The sequence below is a fragment of the Heterocephalus glaber genome, unplaced genomic scaffold (assembly GCF_053883595.1).
Source record: "Heterocephalus glaber isolate CG9 unplaced genomic scaffold, H.glaber_assembly_v1.0 deba00001687, whole genome shotgun sequence".
Lineage (NCBI taxonomy): Eukaryota > Metazoa > Chordata > Mammalia > Rodentia > Bathyergidae > Heterocephalus > Heterocephalus glaber.
In genome coordinates, this window is record NW_028258412.1 from 21,766,557 (window position 1) to 21,788,105 (window position 21,549).

General features: G+C 47.6%; 1 protein-coding gene across 11 annotated transcripts in view; it reads right to left on the minus strand.

The window, feature by feature from the left end:
• The window catches only part of Kdm2b (lysine demethylase 2B), a 111,706-nt gene that overhangs the window by 83,495 nt on the left and 6,662 nt on the right, over nucleotides 1–21,549 (minus strand). The gene's annotated exons all lie outside the window — the stretch shown is intronic.

The window sequence follows — 21,549 nt, forward strand, 5'->3', positions numbered from 1 at the left end:
GTGTCTCGGCCAAGGGGAAAGGGCCGACAAGCGAGGCGAAGTGCTTTGAAATGGGAGAAAAGAGACACAAAGCTGACTGCCAAGTTCGGGGTGATTTATGGAGGAAGCTGGCACCTCCTGTGTGTCACACTCAAAATGAGCATGGTGACTGCCATGGGAAACGCCATCTGGTCTGGAAAGACCCCAGCTCCCCGGTGGCTCAGTGGCAAATACACAGTTCGTGGAGACTCAGAAACCCTAAACAGCAACAACACAAAAGCAGGTGACCCCTTATTCACAGTGACCCCGAGAGGTTATGGGCAGAGTCACTAGGGGTCAGCAAATGACAGCCCCAGGCCCAACCCAGCCCATGGGCTGAGAATAAGCATGATTTTGACATTTCTAAATGCGAGGGTAGAAATCAAGAAAAAATCTTTTGCAGTATGAAAATCACATGCAGTTTCGATCTGCAGCCAGGTCCACAGGGGAAGTCTGTTCACAAGTGGCCCCGTTCCCTGGTTTCCAAGCACGGCAACCACAGAGCCTGGCCTGAGATGTTTACTCTCACCGCTTCACGGAGAAAGTCCTCGGCTTCACACTTCTCTTGGTAAACTTGGATGCCCAGATGGGCTGGGAAGCTCATCCCCCAGCCCCACTCTGGTACAGAGCCTGCCTTAGGACAGGCCAGGGTCAATATTTGTTGAATAAATAAGCACAGTGTCTTTCATAGAGCAGGAGCTGAATAACGAAAGTAATGAAAGTGTCCCCTTAAGCATGCAAGAGAACATGGGGTTCTTATCTTTTGGGTTCAAGTTGGGTTTTTTGTATCTTCTTGTTTGTTTGTCTGTTTTGAAGTACTGGGAATTGAGCCCAAGGGCTTTGCACTGAGCTACATTCCCATCCCTTTTTCATGACTGAAACCACAATTCTCTATTATTTTTTTTTTTTAGGTACCGGGGATCGAACTTGGGTCTTTGCGCTTGCGCAGCAGGCGGTGAAACCACTGAGCTAAATCCCCAGGTCCAATTCTCTATTGATATAAATAAATGAATAACTTAAAGATCTGGTGATGGTTGCCAGGAGTGGTGGTACACACCTACAGTCCCAGCACTCGGGAGGCTGAGGCAGGAAGAGCACTGTGGGCTGCAGGCCACCCTGGGCTACATCGTGAGCTCAAGGCCAGCCTGAACTAGATAGCAAGACACTGTCTCAACCCCTCCCCACACACACACCAAACGAAAGAAATTTGGTGAGGAACAGCTAAGAATTTCAAAGAATCTACCCACAATTTATAAATTACAAAATTGAAAAGAATAAAATGGAAGATTCTGCCAAAAATTATTTGAACCTTGTAATAAACATTATTTATAATGAAAAAAGGTCAAAATTGTTTTGTCACCTAAAAAGGAAAAGGAAAAGTGTTCGGACCTTTCTGGCAGAACAGTACAGAAGGCTTCACAAATGAGCACGTCACCCCCTTGCCTTGAATGGGGACCATGCTAATCTTCTCTATGCTGTCCCATCTTAGCATACGTGCTGCTGAGGCAAGCACCTCAGCACCTTTAAAATATTTTTTATTTTAGGGTCGGGGATTTAGCTCAGTGGTTCCGCTGCCTGCCTCACAAGTGCAAGGTCCCGAGTTTGATCCCCCGTACCAAAAATATAAATATATATATATTTTTTAAGCTGAGCTCAAACTTTGGACCTTCCTGCCTCAGCCTCCCCAGAGTGCTGGGATTACAGGTGTGCACCACCACATCCAGCTTTTGGATTCAAAATCTAATTTTCATAACCCTGGAAGGACTGTGTCTGCTTTGTAAGTGAGGAAACCAAAGCCCAGAGATAAAGTAACTGGCTCAAGTTCCGTGGAACATACTCTTTGGACAGGTTATAAGCATTAACATTTACTGAGCATGCGCACAGCCACATCCTCTCCCCAGCGACCACAGCTCTGGGAGGGTTCACACAGTAGGTGGAGGTGAAACTGAAGCTTGGATCCCTGAGTGAGCCGCAGAGCTGGGATCTGGGTTTTTGTTCCAGACAGGGTCTTGCTATGTAGTTCAGGCTGCCCTCAAACTCACAGTGCTCCTCCTGCCTCAGCCTAGAGCTGGGATTTGAAGCCAATTCAATCAAATGCCAGAACTGGGCTCTCATCCGCCCTGCAGCGCTGCATGTTCTGATCCGGAGCTAGGTAGGGCTCCTAGAAAGAACCCCAGCTTCTGACTGCTGCTCACCCTGGGTCCTGGGAAGCAGAGCACAGAGCAGCAACCTGGTTCTGTGTAGGGAGGGTGCAGATCCACCAGGGGGCGTCCCAGGCCCTTGCTGGACATACCGGCCTGCTCTACCCGGACACCTGGACAACTAGGCTCCCCTCGGGGTTTCGGAGAGGCCTAGAAGCCCCTCCGTGCCTGGCTAGCCTCACAACTCTGCCCACTGCGCAGCCTGGCCTTGCTCAAGGTCAGGTCGAAGAGGGTTGCTGCAGGTAGGAGAGAGCTCAGAGCACAGCACTAAAATTTCACCCACGGAGGCTCCCACAATCAGCACAGCACGCCGAACTCAGCTGTCCCTTCAAGCACCACTCAGAGGTTAAGCTGAGGGTTTGTGGGTTCAAATCCCAGCTGGGCTTCCATCCACAAAGTCCGGCATTATAAAGACATTTTTTTTTTCCAAATATGTTTAATCAGTGGTGGGTTAAATCCGAGGATGTGACCCACAGCACTTGCAGAGTAAGGCAGAGGAAGTGGGGGATCAAACTCAGGATCTTGAACTTGCAAGGCAGGTGCAGTGCCACTGAGCTAAATCCCCGGCTCTCCCCCCCTTTTTGAGGCAGTTTCTCACTCATTAAGTTGACCAGGCTAAGCCCAAACTTTCGGTCCTCCTGGCTCAGCCTCCTAGTCTGCTGGGATTATACACCCAACTTCTTCAAAGTCGCCAAATATTGTTTGTTCTGGGGACCGAAACCAGGACTTTTGGATTGAGCTACATCTCCAGCATCTCACCCGAAGACAAGATCTCCCTATGTAGTCCAGCCTGGCCTTGAACTCACAGTGATCCTCCTGCTTCAGCCGCTTGAATGCTGGGATTACAGGCATATGCCACCATGACCAGCCCAGTTCCTTTTTATTATTTATTTTCTGACAGGGTCTCACTAAATTACTAAATTGCCCAGGCTGGGCTTGAATTTGTGATTCTTCCAGACTCTTTAAAAAATTTTGTTTTGAGGGCCCAGGATTTAGCTCAGTGGTTCCGGCGCCTGCCTCACAAGCACAAGGTCCCAAGTTTGATCCCCAGTACCAAAAAAAAAAAAAAAATTTGTTTTGAGCCAGGTATGGTGGCACACACCTGTAATCCCAGCACTTGGGAGGATGAAGCAGGAGGATCACTGTGAGTTTGAGATCAGCCGGGGCTACACAGTGGGTTCTTTTTTTTTCTGGTATCTGGGATAGAACTCAGGACCTTGCAATTGTGAGTCAGGCATGGTATCACTGAGCCAAATCCCCAGTCCCAACATAGTGAGTTCAAGGCCAACCTGAACTACACAGTGAGTCCCTGTCTCAGAAAATAAATAAATAGAGACAGGGTCTCTAAAGTGTCCAGAGTGGCCTCAAACTTGTGATTCTCCATGGGCATGGTGGCACACACCTATTAGTTTGAGGCCACCCTGGGCTACATAGTGAGTTCAAAACCATCTGGAGGGCCGGGGATTTAGCTCAGTGGTGCCACTGGCTGCCTCACAAATGCAAGGTCCCGAGTTCCATCCCCAGTATCAAAAAAACCTCACAAAACAAAACCAGCTGGACTATAAAGCAAGACCCTGTCCTAAAACACACACACACACACACACACACACACACACACACGGAGGAGGAGGAGGAGGAGGAGGAGGAGGAGGAGGAGGAGAAAAGATGAAAAAAAGAACACTCACCTCAGAAAAGGTTGAAAAAATAATTTTTAAAATCATATATTCAGGGCCGGATTTAGCTTAGTGGTGCTACCACCTGCCTCACAAGCACAAGGTCCTGAGTTCGATTCCCAGTATCAAAAAAAACAAAAATAGTATATTCAGACAGTCACTGGTGGGGACAATGAAGAGGCAGTAGGGGCCCCATATGGGGGAATGACATCTTCCTTCAGAGAAGCTGAGGGTTTGTACACAAAACACCTTCCTGAGCCTGCCAATCTGCAACAAGAAGACTGTGTGGACCCTTTTGCTTTCAGAACTGTTCTGACTCATCAACTTGATTCCCAAAGTAGCAGAAATAAATACAAACCAGGTTGGTGGCACACGACTGTAATCCCAGCACTTGGGAGGCTGAGGCAGGAAGATTTCTTTGAGTTCAAGGCCAGCCTGAACTACATAGTGAAACCCTGTCTCAAAAAAAAAAAAAAAAAAATATATATATATATATATATATATATATATATATATGGGCTGGGGATTTAGCTCAGTGGTTTCGCCGCCTGCTGTGCAAGCACAAGGACCCAAGTTCGATCCCCAGTACCAAAAAAAAAAATATATATATATATATATATATATATAATTTAGTTTCAGAGATGTAGTTAACTAAAAAATTGTTCCTTACCACCCTGAAAATATTAGTTATTTTTATAATCAAGGTATTAAAAAAACAAGTCTAGCTGGAGGGAAAAAGTTTTAATAATAACAAAAACTAAGTAAATACAAATTTAAATTAAAAAGAAAAACAGTTATGACATTTACCTGACCCACATAAAATACAGGAAGCTTCAATCCCCAGCACCAAAAATAAATTAAATACAGTAAGTAAATCCACAAAGTGCTGGGCGCACAGGAGGTTCTGGATGGAAAGACCCTCCTCTCACTACAACCTAGCCTCCGGTCCTCTGTTCTGCAGGGGGAGCGGCCAGCCCGGACCCCCAGGGCTGTGGGAGAACAGCAGCCCCCAAACCCAGGGTCCAGCCCCAAGCCTGGGTGCCCAGAAATGGGACCTTAACTGGGAACAGGACCTTTGCAGATGTGACCAAGCTACAGTGCTACACGGGGCAGGCCCCCAATAAACTTAATGAATAAAAAAAAAAATTGAGGGGCTGGGGATTTAGCTCAGTGGTTCCAGTGCCTGCCTTGCAAGCGCAAGGTCCCAAGTTTGATCCCTGTACCAAAAAAAAGTTGCCCAGGCTGGGCTCAAACTTGTTACCATGTTGCCTAGCCCCCAGAGTACTGGAATTACAGGCACGTGCCACCATACCTGGCTCACCTGCTTCTTGTCTCCCCCACCAAGCATGGTCTGGTCTGCCTGCTCACTCCTTTACCTAGGATTACACAATGGGCCTGGCATGTACTAGAAGTCCAGCAAATGTCTGTTGAGTGAATATTTATTTGATGTTATGTGGTTATTTACTCTTAGGTCCCATCTGGCACATGCCATGCAACCTCACCTATAAATCACAGCTAAGCTGAAGAAATGCCCTGGGGTACTATCAGTAAGTCTGTTCAGCCCCGCTCATGCTAAGGAAGATGAACCCCACTCCGAAAACACCCTGCAGTCCTGAGCAGCCAGGAGCCCAACCCTGGGACCTTGAGACTGAGCACATGTCGGGAGGCCTTTGCTCATTTCAGTGGCACCAGCCAGACCTCCCAGCTTCCTGACGGCAATCTCGGGGCCCTGTGCTCCTCACTGCCCCCTGCATCTTTCTGCAGACCCAGAGCCCACTGGGAACTGTGCTGGGAGGCGGCTCAAAGGCCAAGGTCCCCAGCTGACCCCACCCCAGCCTGCCCTGCCCTCTGATGAGAGGGAGGCGGGGTGTGGAGGGGCTGAAGTCACAAGTTCCTTCCTGGGTCCAGGGCGAGGTGAGGGGGTACAGAGCCCAAGAGACAGGATTAGGAGCTGAAGGCTGGGACACTGCTTCTAGGAATAGCTTCCTCGGTGGACAGGGAGCTGAGCCCAGCTCCCCAGGTGTCCCAGAAGCCACAGTGTTGTGGGAGAGATCAGAGGGGGAGAAGAGGGAGGAGGAAAGTCAGTTCTGGGGGGCACTCGGCTCCGTGGACCCCCAGGGAAACAAACGCACAGTAACTCGACAATGAGCAAGGCTGGGGTCGCTGAAAAGCAGGCAAGATGGTAGCGGCTAGGCAGGTGGGATAGTGCGCAGAGTGACCGAAGGCTCCAGACTCTGATCTGGGGTAAGGGCCAGCTCTAAACCAAGCGACAGTCAGGGGAGGTTTCTCAGGTACCCACCAAAGAGGGACAAGGGAATGACAGAAATTAGACCACTGAGCTGCAGTGAAGATGCTGATGAACCAATGGCATCAGACACTGTGCCCCAAAGGCTGCTAACACCAGCAAGAACAGAGACTGACGTGATGGGGCTCCAGAGGAAAGAGCACCATGGGGATGTGGGGTTGCCGGAAATCATGAGGGAATAAAGATGAGAGGGAGACACTTGCAATCTGGTCACCCATCACATCCAACTGCCAATTTACAGGGCCACCAAGGACAAAAGAACAAGTTCAATGACTGCATGCGATTGCCACTGGCAAAACCCAGACAGCAGGAAACTCCACTGTCAAACCGACTTCTTGGGGTTGCAGAAAGGACTCAAAATGGGGCCGGGGATCTAGCTCAGTGGTTCCGCTGCCTGCCTCGAAAGCCCAAGGACCCAAGTTTGATCCCCAGTACCAAAAAAAAGAAAGGACCCAAAATGTACGAGACTTCTCCATCCACCACCAAGCAGGGACTCTTATTACATTCGGACTCATGACTATCAAAGAAAGAAGTACATGACATGTTAAAAATGAAGGTGTGATCTCGGTATTGTGTTCATGTCTTTAAAAAGTCTCACTTAGAACTACACAGCGCAAAGGGTATGGGTGAAGTGGTGTGAAGTCTGCCCAAGTTCCCCATATTGCAGGTGACCATGGGTGCTGGGCACTGGACCTCAGGGACAGGGACACAGGAGCTCATTACACTTTCTGTCTACTCTCGTTACTATTTAAACTTCTCAGGCTGGGAGTATATGTAGTCCAAAGACAGAGTGCTTGCCTTCATGCACAAGGCCCTAGGTTTGATCCCGAGCCCTGAAAATAGACATCGGGTCAGCTCTGCTACTAACTAGTTCTGTGGCTTGTGAAACTCACTTAACTCTTCCAGACTCACAGGTCTTTATTTGTCAAGCGGGCGCTAATGGTACAAGCCTCACACAAGGACTGGCACACGGCAGAGTCTGTAATATACTTAGCCACCGAGCAGGTCTAGGGCTGTGGTAAGAATCATGAGTTCACAGTCAGACTGAAGGGGAAAGGGGTGCTTTCTCTCTGTAGGTGGACTTCTCCAGCACCCAGTCCATCTAGTGGAGAAGCAGCCTGACTTAGACCCCACACTGGTGGCTCCTGGAGTCTGAGGAACACAGGGAGGATGCCGCGGGGTACCTGAGACTGGGCCCACAGCCTTGGGCCTGAGCTCCAGTCCCAGCAACCCACAGACCCACGTCTAGGCCTCAGGTGCCTCCAGGGCAAAGACAGCAATAAGCTGACCTTTATGCCTTTTTTTTTCTTTTGCCAAAGAACTTTCTCTGAACAGAAACTTTGACAGTCGGATCCATAAATAAAAACAAACAGCTCAGGCTGGGGGCCAAGGGACTGGGTTATGGCACTTTTAGTCTAGTTCCCGGATCCTCAGGTTAGAAATGTGGGGAAGTTGAAGGGAAAGGGGAAGAGGCCCTGAGACTTGCCAGAGGGGCCCCTGGGTACAGGAGAGCCTGCTAGGCCCAGCCTGGGCAGGATGACCAAGAATTAGTGATTTAAAATGGGTGTGGTGCCAAAGGCTTGTAATCCCAGCACCCTGGGAGGCTGAGGCAGGATGATCACAAATTTAAATCCAGCCCAGGCAATTTAGCAACTTGATGAGACACTGTCTCAAAATAAAATAAGGACTGGTGATGTAGCTCAGTGTGAAGGCCCTGGGTTCCAGCCCCAGTACTCTCCCTGGTCACACACAAATAGTAGTAATAAAAATAAAATAATTAAAATTACATTTAAAAGTGGGCTGGGGATTTAGCTCAGTGGTGCTGCTGCCTGCCTTGAAAGAGCAACGTCCCGAGTTCGATCCCCGGTACAAAAAAAAAAAATTAAATTTAGAAGAAAATTTACAAATAAAGGAATTAACGATTCACCTTCCTGGGTCTGCACTCTGATCCGCCACCATGGTGAAGAGAAACAGAACCTAAGGGTGTAGGCTAGGGAGGAGGCAAGTGCCCTAAAGGGACAGAAGGGACAGATAGGTACCAAGTCCCAAGCAGCCAGACCTAGTGGAGGTGACAGGGGCAGCTGCCCTTAGGGACCCACAAAGGATCAGCTGCTGAAGCCTCAAGCCCTGAAGCCACGAGGCAGAGAGGAAGCCTCCACCTGGAGCAGAGTGCCTGGGGTCCTCCTTCCTGCTTCTCGCTGTCTCCTCAGTTCTCTGGGCTCCCGAGCTGCGCACACCTGACTGAATCAGCACAGAAACGAATCGAGGCCCTGTGGCCCTTGCTCTGGAGGCCCCAAGAGCTGTGGCTGCCGGCCGGGAGGAGGCTGCAGAAAGTCACCTTGAGAGCTGAGAGGAAGTACCTTCGGGCCCTGACCCCAAGCTCCCCAGCCCTGCCCCAGATCACAGGGCTGAGGCCTGGTTCTTCCCTCTGCTCCTGCCTGTCTCACAGAGGCAGCATTTACAGTGAGGGTGCTGGCCACAGATTCAAATCCTGCTCCCTTCCACCATTCCTGAAGCTCTCTGGGCCTCAGTTTCCTCATCTGGAAAGTGGAGATACAAGGACCAGCCCTAGTGATTTGACACCGTTACCCAAGCACTTGGTAAACTTCATTGCAGTGTTCTCTGAGGACCGGTCCCACGGGGGAGGTGGAAGGACTCGGGAGGAGAAGGCTCAGGGCTGGGACGTAGGACGTCGGGGCTGGTCACTGTGGGAAGCAGGACAAGTCTTCCAAGATCCTGGCCTCAGTTTCCTCATGGCGAAGCAAGAGGATGGAGGCCAAGACCCCAGGTTTTCTCTATACCCTCTATCTTCTGGCTCTTCATCTCCGCACCTTTTTTATTTTTTATTTTATTTATTCATTTTTGGAGACAGGGTCTCACTACGTAGCCCAGGCTGGCCTTGAATTTGAGATCCTCTTGCCTCAGCCTCTGGAGTGCCAGCATTCCAGAATGTCCCCCAGGGCTGTCCTCTGAGCCCCAAGGCCCTGACCCTCACGGATAGCTGGGCCTAAGGACACAAACCTACATGAACAAATCTGGGCTACACCCAACCAGGCAAGAAAATCCGAAAAGTCACCCACACCAACAGCAAGGAAGATGCAGGTGACAACAGGCAAAGCTGGCCCAGCGCTACAGGAGGTGGGGCAGCAGCCTTCCTCGGACGGACACAGCAACCTCAGCTCCGCTCCCCAGCCTTCCTAATGTGGGCCACTCACTCAGCCTAGGGTTTCCGTTTCTGCTTTTACGAGTGGGGCCGGGGATCAAACCCAGGGCCCAAGACACACTAGGCAAGCGCCATATCCCCAGGCCCAGCTTTGGTTTTTGACATCTATGAAACGAGCACAGGCTGAGTTGCAGCTCAGTGGTATAAAGGCAAGAGGCTCAGGGTTTGATCCTCAGTACTGCTTAAAAAAGGGAGAAAAGTGGGGTTGGGTACTTTCTGGAGTCAAGGTCTTGCTTTGTAGTTCAGGCTGGCCTTGAACTCTCTTGAATTCTCTCTTGGCAATCCTCCTGCCTCAGCCTCCCAAGTGCTGGGATTATAGGAGTGCACCACCACATTGGGCCCTCGGATTGGCTTTTTATTTTATTTTGTTTGTGGTTCTGGGAATTAAAAACAGGGCCTTCACACTATGCTACTTGCCTAGTCCTTTTTTTTTTTTTTTAATTAATTAATTTATTTATCTATTTATTTAGTTTCCAGGGATGGAACTTGGGACCTTGTGCTTGCAAAGCAGGTGGTGGAACCACTGAGCTAAATCCCTGGCCCTCCTTTATTTTTTATTTATTTATTTATTGGTACCAGGGATCGAACTCCGGACCTTGTGCTTGCATGGGAGTTACCGGAACCACTGAGCTAACTCCCCAGCCCCAACAAATTCTTAACTTTACAACAATGATCCAAAGGCAAAAACACATTTAGCAGAAACCATGGTTCTGGTTTTCCACTTTGATCCATCCCAGGCAGCACAACCTCTCACGTGGTGCCAGGCAGCAGGGAGCCCCAAAATTGAAAGGGTTAACAGCCAGCGCCCTACTCTGCTTTGCTCCCAACCTGTGGTGTTCAGCAGGGCAAGCGCAATAAATGTATATTGAACTTGGGATATTTTCATCTTACAACAGGTTTACCAGGGTGTGGCCCCACTGTAACTGAAGGAGCAGCTGAGTATTTTTAAGGCGCTACCCCAGGGGCCTGGGACTCATGTCAGGGAAATCAGTGTGCACAATAAAGATGTGACTTCAGGGCACGAGCTTTGTGGGAAAGGGGAAGCAGAAGGGCTGCATCCTTCCTGGGCTCCCGGGCCTCGGCCCTCCGAACCATACACTTTCTCCTCCTGCATTTCTGTGTGGCCTGCAGGTCCATAGCCCAGCGTCCCTCCCTACACATTTGTTTCTCCTGCACACTAATCCAGTGTGGCTGGAACCAAACGTATCCACACCCATCCCCATGGGGTCTACAGAAGCCTCATCTCCCCAGCAGTGAAATGCAAACCCACATTTGAACCTGATGTGCCAGGGCCATCAGAACAACCCACATCATTTCTCCCCAGCCCTCAGTTTTCCCATCTGTGAAATGGGAAAGTGAGCGTAGGCGGACCCTATGAACCTTTCTTGAGTTTAAAATTGGAAACAAAAAAAAACCGGGAGTGGTGACGCACAGTGTGTGATCCCAGCACTCAGGAGGCTGAGGCAGGAGGACTGTGAGTTCAAGCCCTGCACGGGCGACTTACTGATTAATGGAGATCGTGCCTAAAAATAAAAAATAAATTTAAAAAAGGCTCAAGAAGCTGGGCATGGACATGTCTGTAAGTGCAGCACTTTGGAAGGCTGAGACAGGAGGATCGAAAGTTTGAGCCCAACCTCTGCAATTTAGCAACTTATTGAAATCCTGTCTTAAAATAAAAAATTTTTTAAAGGGCAGTGGATGTAGCTCAGTGCCAAGACCCTGAGGAGTTCAATCCGCAGTACCTTAAAGCAAAAAAAAAAGACACAAGTAAGGAAGTACAAACAACAGTCTTTTGGCAACCAGCATCCTAATCGTCAATTCAGGCAGAATCAACAATAGACACTTCATGTGCTGGGTGACAGATGGCGGGGAACAGGACAGTCACAACCTCCAAATCCCTCCCCCAGATTACACATTAGCTACGAATGGAAAAGGTGCAGTGGACACAGCCAATGCACACAACCTTGACAAAGGGTCCACGGGGCCCACAAATGGAGCCCAGGGACAGCATGTTCCCCAGTGGCACCCAGGGAGAAAGACACATCAGCCCTGCAATCTTGCCAAGTGTGTGTAACTTGGACGGAATCACAAGAAAGCAAGGGCCATCTGTAAAACAATTGGACCAAGCGCTTCAAAAATGTGTTAGTCACTGAAGAAAACCAAAGGACAGACAGATGAGGGAATGGCTCTGGCGATGGGGGTCAAGCAGGGTGAACACAATCAGCGTGCCACGGAAAGATCTGCAGCCTGGGAGGCAACCAACTGTGATGGAAAATATTTGGGGGGAAAACTGCATCTGAGGGCCGGGAATGGAGCACGGCGGGTAGAGCACTTGGCTGGGATGCGAGCGGACCTGGGTTCGGTCCCCAAGAGGGGGTGTGGGATTGCACCCACGTCCAGTCCAGTCCTTCCTTCTGTCATACTCCCTGAACAGTACAGTATACACCTACTTCCATGGCATTGCTGCCATGCACTCCAGAGATAATTACCGCGGCCACAGGCCATATACCACCCGGAGCAGCTAGCAATGTGCCCCTAGCAGATGGCAAATTTTGAACATTATGATGTTATTTTTTTAGCAATATTTTTCATGACTTGAATTTTTTGTTTTTTTCCTGTACTGGGGATTGAACTCAGGAACTTCACACTGAGCTACATTCCAGCCCTATTTTTTTTTTAAATAACTTTATTATCAAACACACACACATAAAAAAATTAAAACCATTCAAAGAACAATGCAAGGGGAAAAAAAAAAACTACAATAATATTCAAATACAGTAGAACTCAACCAAAACAAAACTGAAAAGCACTTACACATTTTTCCATATAATTTAAAAAAGCGTCTCAAGCACCAACAAGACACCAGAGGATGTGATTTGTTTCAGAAAGATCCCCAAGGGCCGGGGATGTAGCTCAGTGCTTCCGGCGCCTGCCTCTAAACCACAAGGTCCTGAGTTTGATCCCCGGTACCAAAAAAAAAAAGGAATGATCCCCAAAACCAACATTGAACAAATAATGGTCTGGAAAAAAACTCCAGTTAGCTAGCAGACTCCGCATAAGCCAAGCTTCTCCCTAATTTAAATTTCGATACAGTCATATGACACGCGATGGAAACACAATCTGAGAAATATGTTATTAGGCAATTTCATCCATGTGTATCCTTAATTACATTTTCAGTTTCTCACACTAGAGAAACTATTCGGTATTTACACGTGTGTCCTATTTATTTTACTTAAGAGGATGGCCTCAATATGCATCCATTTAGCTATAAATGTCTCTAGTTTCTCGTTCTTTATGGCTGAGTAGTACTCCATTTTATTAAAAAAACACATCTTCTTTATCCAGTTTCCAGTTGATGGGCTGTTTCCAAGCTTTAGCTATTACAAACTGTGCCGCTATGAACATGGGTGCACATATATCACTGTGGTATGATTCTTTTAATTCTTTTGGGAAGATACCCAGCAGGGGGATAGCTGGGTCGAATGGGACCTCTAAGCCTAATTCCTTGAGGTATCTCCATACTGATTTCCACAGTAGTTTCCAGCCCTATTTTTTGAGGCAGGGTCTTGCTAAATCTCTAAATTGCCCAAGTTGGGCTTTAACTTTCTTTCCTCTTTTTTTGGTACCGGGAATTGAACTCAGGACCTTGCGCTTGTGAGGCAGGCAGCGGCACCACTGCACTAAATCCCCAGCTGGGCTTTAACTTTCAATCCTCCTGCCTTGGCCTCCCAGAGTGCTGGGATCACATGCGTGCAGCACTGCACCTGACTCCGGATGACCTGACTGCACAGTGCAGAGGCGACCACAGAACACCACGTACGCCCACCACACACTGCTGAACAAAGCCGTGCGTTTCAGGTGTTAAGTGCTCTCATAAGACTTAGCAAGTAAAACACAGTGATGACCAGTAATAGCATTCAACTTGCCTACAGGTGTGTGCCTGTGAAGATAGGCATTCACTGTTACTACACAGATATGAAAGTTTTTTGTTTTCTTTTATTTGGTGTGGTCTTTTGAGACGGGATTTCATTACATAGTTCAGGCTGGTCTTGAACTCACTATGTAGCCCAGGCTGATCCTGAACTCAAGGCGATCCTCCTGCCTCAGCCTCTCCAGTGCTGAGATCACAGGCATGTACCACCAGGCTCAGTCTAAGTTTTATTTAATCAAAGTTGGGCTTGTGTTATATCATAAAGTAAATAAATTGAAATATATATATATTTTGGGGGGAGGGGTTAACAGGGATAGAACTCAGGACCTTGCACTTACGAGGCAAGCAGCAGAACCACTGAGCTAAATCCCCAGCCCCTGAAATATATTTTTTTAAATGCTGGGAATGGTGGTATAGGTCTGTAATTCCACCACTCATCATGAATCATCATGAGGCAGGAGAATCATCATGAATTTGAAGCCAGCTTGGGCTATACAATCAGTTCAAGATCAGGCTGAACTACACAGCAAGACCCTGTCTCAAAAATAAGATAGATAGATGGAAAAACTGGGCATGGTGGCACACACTTGTAATCTCAATACTCTGAGAGGCTGAGGCAGGAGGATCACTAATTCAAGCTTAGCTGCGCAACTTAGCAATTGAGTAAGACCATGTCTCAAAAAATAAAAAGGGCTGGGCCAGAATTTAGCTCAGTGGCACCGCTCCTGCCTCGCAAGTACAAGGTCCTGAGTTTGATCCCTGGTACCGGAAAAAAAAGGGCTGGAGTTACAGCTTAGTGCAAAGGCCCTAGGTTCAATCCCCTATACAAATAAATAAATAAATAAATAAATAGGAAAAGACCTGATCAAACATTTACAAAAGAGGATATCCAAATACACATGATTTGGAGCTAAATTAATCAGTCATTAGTAAAACTCATATAACTACAGTGAGATACAGCTTGCTACCCACCAGCATGGGAGAACGGCTAAAATAAGAATAAAAACACTGACTCCTGGAGAGGACAGGGAGTCCCCAAAACCAATGCTTCTCCTCAGGACAATGATTTGATGGAATCCACTAAAACCAAACATACATGCATCCTTGTCCAACAGCAGGGCATCTGCAGTGTTAGGGTTGTTCCCCAGGGCCAGGGATTTAGCTCAGTAGCACTGCACTGCACTTGCCTGGCAGGCACAAGGTCCTGAGTTCGATTCCCAGTACCAAAAAAAAATGTTCCCCAAAGGCTCATGTGTCAAGATGGGCTCTGGACACTGACTGGATCACGGGTCTCTACTCACACCAATGACTATCACCTCGGAGGAGTTCACAGCTGACTGGCTGTCAGGAGGGGGCCTAACTGGGGGATGTAGGTCACTGGGATTGTGCTTTTGGGGGTTGGGTCTTGTCCCTGGTCCCTTCCTCTCAGGCTCTTTCCTTCTCTCTCTGCTTCCTGGCTGCCCTGCAGTCAGCAGCTTCCCTCTGCCATGTCCTTCCACCATGCTGTTTCTGCCTTGGAGCCAGGCCAGCTGACCATGGACTGAAATCTCTGAAACCATGAGTCAAAATAAACCTTTCCTCCTCTAAATTGTGTCTATCTGATAATTTGGCCCAATAATGGAAAGGTGACTAACACACGTGTGTTCACCAAAATCATGTTCTGGAATAAGCTACCCAGGTGCTCATCAGCAGTAGAATGAATAAACTGTAAAATACTCACATAATAAAAAAAAAAATACTCACATAATGGAAAACTAAACAGCAATGAAAATATACCGATTACACACAACAAACAATATGGATGAATCTCATGAACACAAAGCTGGGTGAAAGAAACTAAAACCAATAGAGGACTTCTGTTATGATTCCACTTACATATAGTCGGAAAACAGATAAAGCCCACAGAGCAGGTAACCTCAGAGGGTAGGGGCTGGATGGGAACAAAGAGGGGGTCTAGGGTGCTGCCTACCCTGATGTCTCCCACTAGTTCAAATGAATCCATACACCTCCCACGTGTGTGCCCATCTATATGTACATTATATTTCAACAAAGAGGTTTGATAAGCATAATGCTACAAAATGAAAAATGTCTGTTTCTTTTTTAAATTCTCTTTTTGTTGTTTTGAGACACGGTGTTGCTTTGTACAAAGCTCAGGCTGACCTTGAACTCACTATGTAGCCCAGGCTGGCCTTGATCCTCCATGATCCTCATGTCTCAGCTTCCCGAGTGCTGGGATTACAGGTGTGGGACACCACACTCAGCAAAATGTCTGGGTTTTTTAAGGCAAGTAGTCAACCATGGGAACACACACCTGTAGTACCAGCTATCTGGGAGGCTGAGGCAGGAGAATCACTTGAGGCAAGGGGTTTGAAGCCAGCATCAGCAATTCAGTGAGACCTCGCTTACATAACTAAAAGGCAGTGAGCTAGGAGCAGACAGCTGATGAGAATAGCGCGATCTTAGGACACCAGAGAAGAGCCTATAGTCCCATGTTGTGGGCTGAACACCTAGCCACAAACTCCTCTGGAACAGCCACCTGGTTGGGCTGGCCTTGCCCCCTCCCCGCTATTTTGTGCATGTGTATTTTGTGAGACATTATGTAGCCCAGGCTGGCCTTGAACTTGTGGTGATCCTCCTGACTCAGCCTCCTGAGTGCTGGGATTACAAGCACACACCACCATGCCCAGCTCAGAGCTCCTGATTTATGTCACCCATCTCCCTCTGTCACACAAGCCTTGAGAGCTGTTGTTCCAGCCACCAGCTCCAGCTCTGGGGTTGTGCCAAGCCGATCAGTGCCAACCACATACAGGCTGGGAAGGCCAGGCTCAGGGAAGGAGGACCCGAGGCTGGTGGGACGGGGATGTAAGCCTGGCATCATGGGCTCTCCTGTCGCCACAAGAGGGGACTCCTGCCCGGAAACAAGGCCAGAAGAGGAAGCAAAGAGAGGAGCAGAAGGAGCAATGAGAGGCGACCTCCTGGGGTCATTCTGGAGCACCAGGTCTCCATGTGCCTGGATTTCCTGCATAGCCCAACTCTACTTGGCTTAGGCCAGCCTGAGCTACATTTGTCACTTCTGTCATGTATGACAAATGTGCCTATCAACACCTCCGGAAGCCTGTGCAGACTCAGAGGAAAATGGCCATTGTAATACCCAGCCCTGCTGAAGCCACCAGAGCCCTGGCCCCACCAGGGCTCACCTGCCTCCCTGAAGCATTTATTATTCATCAGACATCTGATCAACAGAAATGAGCAAGAGATGTGGGGAAGCCTTACTGTGCCCACTTTCTCTGCCATCCTAAGCTACTGTGGTGCTGCCAGGCTGCAGGGATCATCTACTCAAGTTCTCCTACTTCCACCGAGACAAAAATGAGGTACAAGGGAAAAACAGGCAGCCCAGACCTATCCAGAGCATAATAAAACCGCAAAAGGCTCAAAACGTTTCCCAGAAGGGCCAGGCAGACAACATAATTTAAAGTTGTATGCCAGGCGTGGTAGTACACACTTGTAATTCCAGCTATCTTGGAGACTGAAGCAGAAGGATCTCAAGTTCAAGGCCAGCCTGGGCATCTTAGCAAGACCCTGCTAAAAATAAAATAATAAAAAGAGCAGGAGACACAGTTTAGTGCTCCCTTGGGTTCAATTCCCAGTACAAGAAAAAGAAAAAGGAGAAGAAAGAAAGAAAGGAGAACATACTAAGGTTGCAATGTTGCCTGAACCCCAGATCTGAGAACTCGGTTTTAATGCTTCTGCGTAAATACTCTCACTACTCTGATGTCCTGCCACCCTAATAAATAATATCGAGCCATTGCTGCTTCTGCTGCCACTTTGCTTGCTGGCTTCTGCCTATCCTGACATGCATCGGAGTGTTTCTCCTGTGATGCCCCTCTGCCATGCCACTCTGCCTTGAAGCCAGCCCATTATGGACTGAAACCTCTACAAACTAGTGAAGATACACAACAACAAATCTTTGGGAGACTTTCCATTTGGTATCTAAGAGAGATGAAAATGTTTGTAATTTCCTAGAAGGGGGATTGTGTTTGTGGAAACATTAGACAAATGTTTTGAAAATGTCTGTGAACTGGATTTAATTTTCCACGTAGACAAGGTTCACAGTATTCTTGCGGAAATGTGATTGGGGGGGATGGTATTGGAGACCAATATGAATGAAATTGTTACACAAATTGATGCACAAAATAAACTGGAGAAATCTGAGGCTGGCTTAGCAGGAGCTCCAGCCCATGCTGTATCAGCTGTAAAGAATATGAATCTTCCTGAGATCTGAAGAAATATTAACATTGGTGACATCAGTATAAAAGTGCCAAACCTGTTCTCTTTTAAATAAAATATAAAACTGGCCACTCCCAGGTAAAATCCAGGGGGAAAAGTCATCGAAGTTTACCATGCAGTTGTTTACCAAAAATAGAGGAGGAGAGTCTTAACTTTTGCTCTTGGATTTAAGTCAAGGTACTGTACAGAAGTTGTGAAAAATCAGTATGAAAGTTCGATGTTGGTTTTCTTGTTCAGTGATTTTAAAGAAATTGTATAGGTCCAGTGTGATTTTTTTTTTTTCTTTTCTAAATTGCATTCCTATGCCCACCTAAGGCATGGCTCTATGTATTGGCTATTACAGTATTTTGAAAGTGAGGTATTTCTTTAATTTTGTACAATCCAAAATATTGGTGTTTTGTATGGATCACAAGTGTAGCAGTCCTTGATTCTTTCTGCTGTTTGTCATAATTGTTATTTAAAGAACCAAGTATGTATTGCATGGAAACATTATGACCTTTTCCTCTTAGTTTAAATAAATTCAAAGGTAACTGGATTTCTAAAGCACCTTTCTGTTTGCCTGATATCTACTTTAGCAATAATTTTTCTTACTACTCTCTGACTCAAAAAAGTAAATAAAGGTATATTTTATCACTGTTAAAAAATAATAATAATATCGAGCCATTTACCGAGCACTGCTTGCCCAGCATAATGCTAAGCACACACTCACTCATTGTCTTACACTGTAATCCCTCCCTGATGTGGACTCTGTTACTACCTCGTTACACAGATGGAGAAACTGAGGCACAGGCGGGTTCAGTAGCTTGTACAAAATCACACAAAGAAGAAAGCCTCAGAGTGAGGGTGTTCGACACCAAAGGCTATGCAGTTGCCCTGCACAGGCCTGATTAAGGGGCCCTCAGCCTCTGCCCCAGCAGGGACAGTGCATCCTCTTCTGCAGGGACATTCACTTCCTTCACGATTTCTAGAATCTAGATTTTTTTTTCCCATACCAGGGATCAAACTCAGGACCTTGCACTTTCGAGGCAGGTGCAGCACCACTGAGCTAAATCCCCAGCCCTCTAGAATCTAGATTTTTTTTCCCCTAGAATCTAGATTTAAGAAAAAATAAAAACCTACTTTTTAAGCAAACAGATTTCTTCCCCAGTTAACAGATTCCACAATCTGTGCTCAGCACCATCCCCTTGGGGCCAGCATGCCCCCGTCTGCGCATCTGTGCCCATTATTTTGTGCCACTTCTTCTGCCCAGGTCATCAGACACCCCACTGGGCACCTTCCTCCTCCACACAGGCCCCAGCGTGGGCTCCTATAAACTTTCAATTCCACCACACCACTTCCAGCCACCAGCATGGCCATCATCAAACTCACAGACAGCCGGGGATTTAGCTCAATGGTTCCACTGCCTGCCCCGTGAGCACAAGGACCTGAGTTTTATCCCCAGTACCAAAAAACAAAAAAACCCAAAAAAATCACACACAGAAAGCTGCAGGTCTATGCACTAGGAAGTCCTAGCTACTTGGGAGGCTGGAGGCAGGAGAGATCTTAGCCCAGGAGTTTGAGGCCAGCCTGGTAACACATTAAGAACCTATCTCCAGGGCCGGGGGTATAGCCCAGTGGTGCCGCACCTGCCTGGCAAACACAGGGTCCTGAGTTCAATTCCTGGTACTGGAAAAAAAAAGGAACCTATCTCCAAAGGAATAAAAAAGCAGACAATAACAAAGGTTGGCGAGAAAGAGGAGAACCCAGAGCCCTCACACCTAGCTATGGGAGAGGAGATGGTACAGGTGCAATGGAGGAAGTTAGACTCCATTCCCTGTGACATGGCTTGCGAGAGGCCCTCAGAAGTTCCCGTGTCGCAGCTTTAATCCCTCCACCTGCCTGAGAGGTGGGGCCTGGGGGATTCCTCATGAGTGGTCTAACATGTTTCTCTAGGAGCCAGGTTGGTGACCATCCTACCAGGTTGTTCCATAGCAGGTTTCACCTCTTCTGTGCTCACCTTGCCTATTTCTGCCACGAGTTGACAAAAGACAGGGAACCCACCAGAAGCCAAGCAGCTGTCAGCTTCTTCACTTTCTAAGCTACAGAACCAGAAAGCAAAATAAACCTCTTTTCTTTGTAAATTACCTAGTTTTAGGTATTCTGTTACAGCAACAGAAGACAAAGACGGCATGTGATCCAGTAACTCTACTCCTAAGTACTCCAGAGACCCCCATGAAAGGAAAACTCATGTTCACACTAAAGTTGTACAGGAACAGTCACTGCATTATTCATAACAGCAAAGAGCAAAACAACTAAAATTTCCATTAATGGATGAATGGGTAATAAAATGTGGTCCATCTAAACAATGGACTATTATTCAGACATTAATACATGTTCAGTGGTAGAGCACATAGTTAGCATGCACAAAGCCTGGGTACAATCCCTACCACCAAAGGAAAAACAAGAAGGAAAAAAAAGTAAGCCAGGTGTGGTGACACACACATGTAATCCCAGGACTTGAGAGGCTGAGGCGGGAGGATTGCCACCAGTTCAGCTACCTAGTGAGACTCTGTCTCAAAAAAACAAAAAACAAACTCTGACACATGCTACAACACAGGTGAACCTTGAAAATAGGCTGAGTGAAAGCCAGATGCAGAGTCAAATATTATTTGACTCCACTTATACATAACACGCAGAATAGGCAAGTCTGATGCAGAGAAAAGCAGATTCCTGGTCACTAGGGGATGAAGGGAGAGGAGACTTGGAGGGTACAGGGTTCCCTTTTTTTTTTTGGTACCGGGGATCGAACTCCGGTCCTTGCGCTTGTGCAGCAGGCGGTGAAACCACTGAGCTAAATCCCGGGCCCCCAGGGTTCACTTTTGAGATGACAGAAGTGATCTGTAAATAGTAGTGATGCTTATACAACAACAGTGTGAAAATACGAAAAACCACTGAATTGCACATCTCAAGATGGTTCAAAGGGGGATTTTTTTTTTCTTCCAAAGGGGGGTTTTATGGTATGTGAATTTTACCTCAATTTACCTTTTTTTTTTTTGGTACCTGGGATTGAACTCAGGACCTTGTGCTTGCGAGGCAGGCAGTGGAACCACTGAATTTTACCTCAATTTAAAAGACGGGTCTGGCCATGGTGGCACACATCTGTCATCCCAGCTACTCAGGAGGCTGAGGCAGGGGGATCAGAAATTCAAGGCCAACCTGGGCAACTCAGCCAAACCCAGTCTCAAAATAAAATTTAAAAAAGAAACAGCTGGAGATGTAGTTCAGTGGCAGAGCGCGTCCCCAGCATTCCACAGGCTCGGGGATTCACCCCCAGTACTGCCAAAAAAAGCATCCCCCCATGGTAGAGAAATAATCAAGTCACACAGTAACCCCCTTGTCCTACTTTTAATCTTCTCACTGCACTAAGAGTCAAAGCCACATTCCCTCCCAGAGCACACAGGACCCTCTGGCCTGGCCCTGTGGCCCCTGCCACCTCTCCTAACAAGCTCACCCCCTCAGCCTCTCGGGTCCTCCGCACCCCAAGCTCATCCTGTCCTCGTGGGCCTTACCTTTGCTCAGCTGTCAGCAAAAATGTTCTTTCTCAAAGCTGATTCTCAAGGTTTCCGTCCAAATGCCTCTCTCGGCCCCCCAGGACCCTCCCTGACCAACCCACCTAAAACACAGTCCTTGTCACCACTGGAAAAGGTACACAGCTTACTTCTTCATTGCCTATTGCTCCAGCCAAGAAGGCAGGGCCCTGTGTGCTAGGTTCCCAGCCCACCCTGTGGGCAAGAAGTGTTCTTCGAGAAGGAATGGATTTATGGAACAATTTCCGCTCCAATCTGAAATGCCACCTGCCACCTGGTCAGAAGTCAGGATCACTAAGTCATGTGCCACACAGCAGGTGCGCAGGGAGGTACCAGGCACTGGCG